This window comes from Macaca mulatta, chromosome 4, assembly GCF_049350105.2.
Source record: "Macaca mulatta isolate MMU2019108-1 chromosome 4, T2T-MMU8v2.0, whole genome shotgun sequence".
Lineage (NCBI taxonomy): Eukaryota > Metazoa > Chordata > Mammalia > Primates > Cercopithecidae > Macaca > Macaca mulatta.
The window spans coordinates 183,104,167-183,112,658 of NC_133409.1; the positions used below are offsets into that span (position 1 = coordinate 183,104,167).

The following is an 8,492-nucleotide window of genomic DNA, read 5'->3' on the forward strand; positions in this document are numbered from 1 at the left end:
AAAGAATCCAAAACTTCTGATCATTCAGAGGAAGAACCACTACAGGAAGAAGAAATGTAAACACAGGAGAATGGCGTGAACCCAGGAGGTGGAGGTTGCACTGAATCAAGATCGCTATCAACTTGGTAAATGTTTATTGAAGGGTAGTTTAGTAGCATGCACCAAAATTTTAAATATGTCATTTATTTAGCCTGACAGCTTTACTTCTGGGACTAGATTCTACAGGAAAATATGAGTTTACACACACACACAAATAGTTAAGGTCATTTATTACATATTATATATATAATATGTTGCATATCATATATATAACATGCAAGGGACCAACATATGTATGTATATGTGTGTATATATAGTTATTTATTTGTATAAAATTGTTGTATGCATACATATTTATGGTAAGAACTTTCATTATAACATTGTCATATCAAAATGTTTGAGATTGTATAAAAGTCTATTAATAAGGAAATAAATTGTCATACCATACATAATATAGTATGCAATCCTCTTTAAAAATTGAAGTTGCATCTATAGTGTAGTGATTATTTCACCAGGTATGGATTTCTCTAATTAAAGCATTTGGTTTGATAACACATCTTGTATTAGTCCATTTTCATACTGCTATAAAGATACAACCTGACACTTGCTAATTTATAAACAAAAGAGGTTAACTGATTCACATTTTCTCATGCCTGGGGAGTCCTCAGGAAGTTGACAATCATGACAGAAGGCAAAGGATAAGCAAACACCTTCCTCACAAAGGGGCAGGAGAGAGAGCAGAGAAGTGCCACACTACAAAACCATTCACTCTTGTGAGAACACACCCACTGTCACAGGAAAAGCATGGGTTAGGGTTAGGGTTAGGGTCAGGGTCAGGGATCGGGGTTGGGTTAGGATTAGGGTTACAGTTAGGGTTAGGGGTGGGGTTGGGGTTGGGTTAGGGTCAGGGTTAGGGTCAGGGTTAGGGTTTGGGTTTGGTTTTGGGTTCGGATTAGGGTATGGGTTTGGGCTCGGGTTCGGGTTTGGGTTAGGGCTAGGGTTCAGGTTAGGTTAGGCTTCGGGTTCAGGTTTGGGTTCGGGTTCGGGTTCGGGTTCGGTTCGGGTTAGGGTTCGGGTTCGGGTTTGGGTCAGGTTCGGGTTAGGGGTTAGGGTTAGGGTTAGGGTTCGGGTTCGGGTTCGGGTTCGGGAAGCACTAAACATGGAAAGGAAAAATCGGTACCAGCCACTGCAAAAATACGTCAAATTGTAAAGATCATCAATGCTAGGAAGAAACTGCATCAACTAATGAGCAAAATAATCAGCTAACATCATAATGACGGTATCAAATTCACACATAACAATATTAACCTTAAATGTAAATGCGCTAAATGCTCCAATTAAAAGACACGGACTGGCAAATTGGATAAAGTGTCAAGACCCATCAGTGTGCTGTATTCAGGAGACCCATCTTATGTGCAGAGACACACATAGGCTCAAAATAAAGGGATGGAGGAAGATCTACCAAGCAAAAGGAAAACAAAAAAAGGCAGGGGTTGCAATCCTAGTCTCTGATAAAACAAACTTTATACCAACAAAGATCAAAAGAGACAAGGCCATAACATAATGCTAAAAGGATCAATTCAACAAGAAGAGCTAACTATCCTAAATATATATGCATCCAATACAGGAGCACCCACATTCATAATTCCTAAACAGTATAATTGTGAATTAACGATGAACGTATTTTTGAAAGTTCTTTAAGAGATTCAAGCAAGCACCCAGGTTTGAGAGCCATTGACACAAGGCAAACCTGTCACTCACAGATGAAGCCGTTAAGACATCCAGATCAGTCAGAGCTGATAGTCACTGCACACTGGTGGATGTGCCATGGGCACTGCTGGTTGTGATGACCACCATCTTTTCTCATTGGTCAATGGCCATCCTGTGTCCATAATGATGGTTAGTGTCCATGATAAAAATTTCAAATACAATTATATTTTCAGCTAATAAGTAGTAACATTGAATTAGCACTAAGAATCTTCCTGCCATGAAGTCAGTTGTGTGTTCTCTGCATTCCCTGACACTCACTTTTTGTGTAGAGTTTTATTTATTACCTGATGAATAGAACAAAACTCGTTTTTGCCCATTAAACAAGTAATTCATGTTTTTGAAAGATAAGCATTATCTTTCCTTTATCACTTCTAATAATTCAACTCTGTAGTCCTGATCAGTGTGGCTTACAAACGGGAAGACAAAAGACATTTTAAAAAACCTAATAGCTAAGTTAGTTTTTGAAGCTATTAATATTGCTAAAATTATTGCTATAGAAAAGAGAAAAAAGCATGTTGAATAGAACTCTGTTATTAGAGATTTCTCCTGAAAAAGTCATACGTTATTTCTTCTCACCTCCACTGGCCAAAAAAAAAAAAGCTATATGATCAGGCAAAAATTTAGGCAAGTGGGTTGGAATAGTCAGAATGCATTCATAAAAACTGAACTGAAAATATTTGGAGAACAGCACCAATGACTATCGTGAATGCCAACATGCATCCCTAACAACCCTGTGCTGTTACTCTCCAAACTTTTTATGTCTTGCAAAGTATTAGAACTTCCTATCTGAAGCCATACCACTCAGAGGGACTGCAAAATACATAATGACATCTCCTTTAGGATGTCCTTAGAGAATTCAAGGAAAAGAAGTTAAATAATTTAAAAAGTGCTTTTGGGTACAGCTATTTAGCAGTAGGGGGTAAGATTAGAGATAGATTGTAAAGATAATAGTAGGGTTAGGGTTAGGATTAGGGTCTGGGTCAGAGTCAGGGCCAGAAGTATGGTTAGAGGTGGGGTCATGGTCAGGGTCAAGATCAGAGTCAGGGTCAAAGTCAGGGTCAGAATTAGGGACCAGGGTAGGGATCAGGGTTTAGAGTCAGAGTCAAAGTCTAGAGACAGGATTGGGGTTAGGATTAGAACCAGAGCTTTGTTCTCCTCAGGACCTACCCGAGAAGAGGCCATGGCTTTGGAGCACCTGGTAGTGTGTCCACAGTGAAGACCAGAGTTTCATTGTCCTCAAGACTGACCTGGGGAGACGTGGCTGCAGGCCAGTGAGGAAGGTGAGGCAAAAGCTTCCTGTCTGCTCCCTGGGTGCTAAAGGGAGCTCTGCCATGGGCTTTACTTCACACGTTATATCCTGCAAGTCTTGTTTTACGAAAGCATCCCTTCCTCGAGGCTTTGGTTGCTCATCATCACAGCGTGTCATAACACATGATAAGATTTCAGCGGGGAGATCTTGGTATAGAGAAAGGAGAAATGCTTACAGCCACTGTCAGGACAGTTGGGATGAAAGCTGGAGACGGGCACAGGCTGGAGGAAACATGTGCACCCTCTGTAAATGCTTTTATTCATGTTTTCATTACTCATTTTTCTTACAGTGTTAAATTAGTAAAAATAGTATTGAAAAATTGAAAAGCAGGCATATTAAAACTTGCAACATTATTTGTTTAAATATATTATTTGTACCTCATCAATGTTTTTTATTTTGTTGAGAAAGTCAAAGGTTAACTGGCAGCATATTTTTAATAGTAGATAGAATAATGTCTGTTTTATAAACATTGACATCCTACATTACATGTGTGAACCCTGAAAATCTGAGACAGGTCTCAGATTTTTTAGAAAGTTTATTTTGCCAAGTTTGAGGATGCGCCAGTGATGCCTCCGCAGGAGGTCCCGACAACACAGGCTCAAGGTGGTCGTGGCCCAGCTTGGTTTTACACACTTTAGGGAGACACGAGACATCAATCAATGTGTGAAAGATGTACCTTGGTTCACTCCAGAAAGGTGAGACAACTTGAAGAGAAGGCCAGACCGGGAGCTTCCAGGTCATAGGTATGTAAGAGACAAATGGTTTCATTCTTTTGAGTTGCCGGTTACCCTCTCCCGATGAGGCACTCAGATACGCATTTCTCTTGGTGAGCAGACTGGTGACTCTCAGAGGGAGTCCTGTGTTGGAGACAAACATTCTGATCTGTAGCTGATTGCAGGAGCTTTCAGGAAAGCATCAGTGGGAAATAATATCTAAATGACAAAAGGTATGAAATGGCTGTGATGAAAGATCTGATGAGAGTTCATTATACCACAACTGACAAAGATATCTGATTTTTTTTTCTGTGGCATACAACATTTAAAATAATAACTGCAATTATGACTCATAACTCTATACCAGCACATAGCATGAATAAGGAGGACGTTGACAAATTTCCAGGAATTTTATATAATTTCTGAAAACATAACATTTTACCCATACAAATATAACACAGGGAAGGTTAGGTATCTCTTTTTATTTGTATATTTTGTATGGTTTTCCTTATAAAATATTACATCCTATTTTTCTTGCAAAACATGCCCTACTTTTCTTACATACTTTGCATGGAGTTGTTTCTAGTTATTCTATTATTTCTAGTAGTGTTTTGTTTTGTTTTGTTGTTGTTTTTTGAGACAGAGTCTTGCTCTGTCCCCCAGGCTGGAGTGCGGTGGTGTGATCTCAGCTCACTGAAAGCTCCACCTCCCGGGTTCATGCCATTCTCCTGCCTAAGTCTCCTGAGTAGCTGGTACTACAGGCGCCTGCCACTGTGTCCAGCTAATTGTTTGTATTTTTAGTGGAGACATGGTTTCACCATGTTAGCCAGGATGGTCTCGATCTCCTGACCTCGTGATCCACCCATCTTGGCCTCCCAAAGTGATGGGATTGTAGGCGTGAGCCACTGTGCCTGGCCTGTTTCTAGTAGTTTTATTTACATATATTGATTATAATTTTAATACTTTTATTTTCCAGAGAAAACTAGGACATAGACCGTTTTAAACTGTCATATGTTAGCATTCTGTAGTAGATTAGAAAATGTATGAGTATACCATCTCCCAACATCGGGATATGTTTTCTCATAGTACATATGTTTCCCATAGTACACAGTGCAGTGTGGTAGTTTCTCATAGTACACAGTGCAGTGTGGTAGTTTCTCATAGTACACAGTACAGTGTGGTAGTTTCTCATAGTACACAGTACAGTGTGGTAGGCAAAAGTATGTTTATTAACAGGCCAAAATATCTAGTTTCTCTGTAAAAATAAGAAGCCAAAGTATATAAACTTGAATTACTTATGTCCAGTAATTAATGTTTTAGTATTGTATCTTATTTATAAATGATCTAGATATTTAATGGAAATATTTTAGTTAGCTTAACTTTAAGGTTAAAAATCCCCAAAAGTATTTTGGAAACTACTATTAGGCAGATTACTGTAAAAAAATTATTATTGAAATAATGTTTTTCGCTTTTCACAAGATGGCACCAAAAGCAAAGAAGGAAGCTCCTGCCCCTCCTAAAGCCAAAGCCAAAGCAAAGGCTTTAAAGGCCAAGAAGGCAGTGTTGAAATGTGTCCACAGCCCCCCAAAAAAAGAAGATCTGCACCTCACCCACCTTCCAGCATCCCAAGACACTGCGACTGCGGAGGCAGCCCAGATATCCTCGGAAGAGCACCTCCTGGAGAAACAAGCTTGACCACCATGCTATCATCAAGTTTCCACAGACCACTGAGTCAGCCATGAAGAAGATAGAAAACAACAACACACTTGTGTTCACTGTCGATGTTAAAGCCAACAAGCACCAGATCAAACAGACTGTGAAGAAGCTCTGGGACATGGATGTGGCCACGGTAACATCCTGATTCTGCCTGATGGAGAGAAGAATGCATATGTTCGACTGGCTCCTGATTACGATGCTTTGGATGTTGCCAACAAACTTGGGATCATCTAAACTGAGTCCCACTGGCTGATTCTAAATAGATGTATATCTTTTCACCATAAAAAAAAGGAAATAATGTTTTGCATAAAAATGATGACTTAAAATCTTAAAGCTTATAGATTTGATTCTAATTATCTAGTAAGTATAATATTAGCTTCTTGTAAGCACTCAAGCAGAATAGAAAATTGTTTGTTGGCCGGGCACAGTGGTTCACACCTGTAATCCCAGCACTTTGGGAGGCTGAGGTGGGCGGATCATGAGGTCAGGAGATCAAGACCATCCTGGCTAACACTGTGGAACCCTGTCTCTACTAAAAATACAAAAAAAAATTAGCTGGGCATGGTGGCAGGCACCTGTAGTCCCAGTTACTTGGGAGGTTGAGGCAGGAGAATGGCGTGAACCCAGGAGGCAGAGCTTGCAGTGAGCCAAGATCGCACCACTGCACCCCAGCCTGGGTGACAGAGAGAGACTATGTCTCAAAAAAAAAAAAACTTGTTTGTTTTTATTTAATAGTGATAACTCTGAAGACATAGTTGTTTTATTACACAAAAATATTAAATTTATCTTATTTAACTAAGTTTTATCCAAATCACGTTAACTTGAAAAACATTTGGATCGGTTCCTATATTTCTAGGAGTTTGGGGAATATTTATTTATAAATGATTTTTTTTTCCAAGCCAAGTTAGAATAGAACACTTTTAGAGGATTTTATAAATGAAATTTGCAATGCTATCCAGAGTTAAGAAAAATCACATACACAGAACATACATTAATAGACATACAAACACAAATAGAGATCTCATAGCTTTCATCCTGAAATTTTAGCCACGAATCAGGCATAAATATTCTGATGGTTAATTTTAGACGTCTGCTTGATTGGATTAAGAGATACTAACATAGCTGGTAAAGCACAGTTTCTGGGCATAAGTGTGAGGGTGTTTCTGGAAGACACTGAGATAAGGAAGATCCACCCTGACCCAATGTGGATGGGCACTGATATGGTTTGACTGTGTCCCCACCCAGATCTCATCTTGAATTGTAGTTGCTATAATCCCTACAGGTTGTGGGAGGGACCTGGTGGGGGATGATTGAATCATGGTGGTGGTTACTGCCATGCTGTTCTCATGATAGTGAGTGAGTTCTCATGATCTGATGGTTTTATGACTTAGCACTTCTTGTCACTATGTGAAGAAAGACATCTTTGCTTCCCCTTCTGAGGCGCCTCCAGCCATGTGGAACTGTCAGCCCATTAAACCTCTTTGTTCTTGGCCGGGTGTGTTGGCTCATGCCTGTAATCCCAGCACTTTGGGAGGCCGAAGCGGGTAGATCACAAGGTCAAGAGATCAAGACCATTCTGGCGAACACAGTGAAACCCTGTCTCTACCGAAAATACAAAAAAATTAGCCGGGCGTGGTGGCAGGCGTCTGTAGTCCCAGCTTCTAGGGAGGCTGAGGCAGGAGAATGGCATGAACCCGGGAGGCAGCAGAGCTTGCAGGGAGCAGAGATCGCGCCACTGCACTCCAGCCTGGGCGACAGAGCGAGACTCTGTCTCAAAACAACAACAACAACAACAAAAAAAAACCTCTTTGTTCTTTATAAATTGCTCAGACTCAGGTACTTCTTCATAGCAGTACAAAAATGGACTAATACAGGCATCATCCAATTGCTTGAGAGCCCAGATAGAACAAAAGGAAGAGGAAAGGTGAATTACCTCCTTCTGAAACTGAAACATCCTTCTCTTGCCTTTGACATTGGAACTTCAGGGTCTCAGGCCTTTGGCCTCAGAATGAGAGTTACACCATTGGCTTAACTGATTCTGAGTCCTTTGGACATGGACTGAGCAATGCTACCAGCTTTCCTGGTTGCCCAACTTGGAGACAGCCTATCGTGGACTTTCTCAGCCTCCATAATTATGTGAACCTTCCTCATCTGTCTATCTACATATATCCTACGGATTGTCCTTTCTGGGGAACCCTGACTAATGTGATTACAATAATACAAAATTCACTAGTTTATACAGAAGACTTGGTTTTTGTCTTTACCCCATTTGATGTTTGTATTATAACTGTGTTTCTGGAAAATGGAACAAGTTTTTATCTTCTTCATATGAGGGCTAAAGCTTTTTTCTCACCAATAGTTTTGGAGATTTTTAAGATTTTTAAGATTTTCTTTTGATATATAATCTTATGAAGCTGAGAATTAAATTTTGTTTTTGTTTCTATTTTATTTTTCAACCTCAGGCGTTTGCTTTTGCAGATCCTTGAGCACATTGAGAGCCTCCAAGGCATGGAGTGGGGTGCCTAAAGTTTCAGTGATTATAGGGAGTTGAGAGACTCAATTAGGGAAGGAAAGTTCTAAAGGAGGCAATTTGGAAGATCAAAATTTTCTCAAAAGAACCATTAAAGTTCTAAATAATTCTTGGTAAAGTCATGCAAACAGGAAAGGAAGTAGAATTAGTTCCATATTGGTGGAACACACAGCAGAGGTTTGAGAAGGGAGAATTTAGTCAACTGAGAAGTTCCCATGAAAGGAGCAAGACCAAGATCACAGAGACACCATGAAACAAAAAGCCAGGAATAACTTCCAACCCAAGAGGAGAACAGAGAGGCCTCAAAACCAAAGCTAGGATAAGAAACTTCTAGCCCAAGAGTTACCTTTCAGACAAAGAAGCCTGACATTCCAACCCAGCTTCACAGAGTACTCACTCAAAATGTTACTCAAAC

General features: G+C 39.9%; 1 pseudogene; it reads left to right on the top strand.

The window, feature by feature from the left end:
• Positions 1 to 5,310: 5,310 nt before the first annotated feature.
• LOC705703 (large ribosomal subunit protein uL23 pseudogene) lies at positions 5,311 to 5,781 on the top strand (annotated as a pseudogene).
• Positions 5,782 to 8,492: the final 2,711 nt, after the last annotated feature.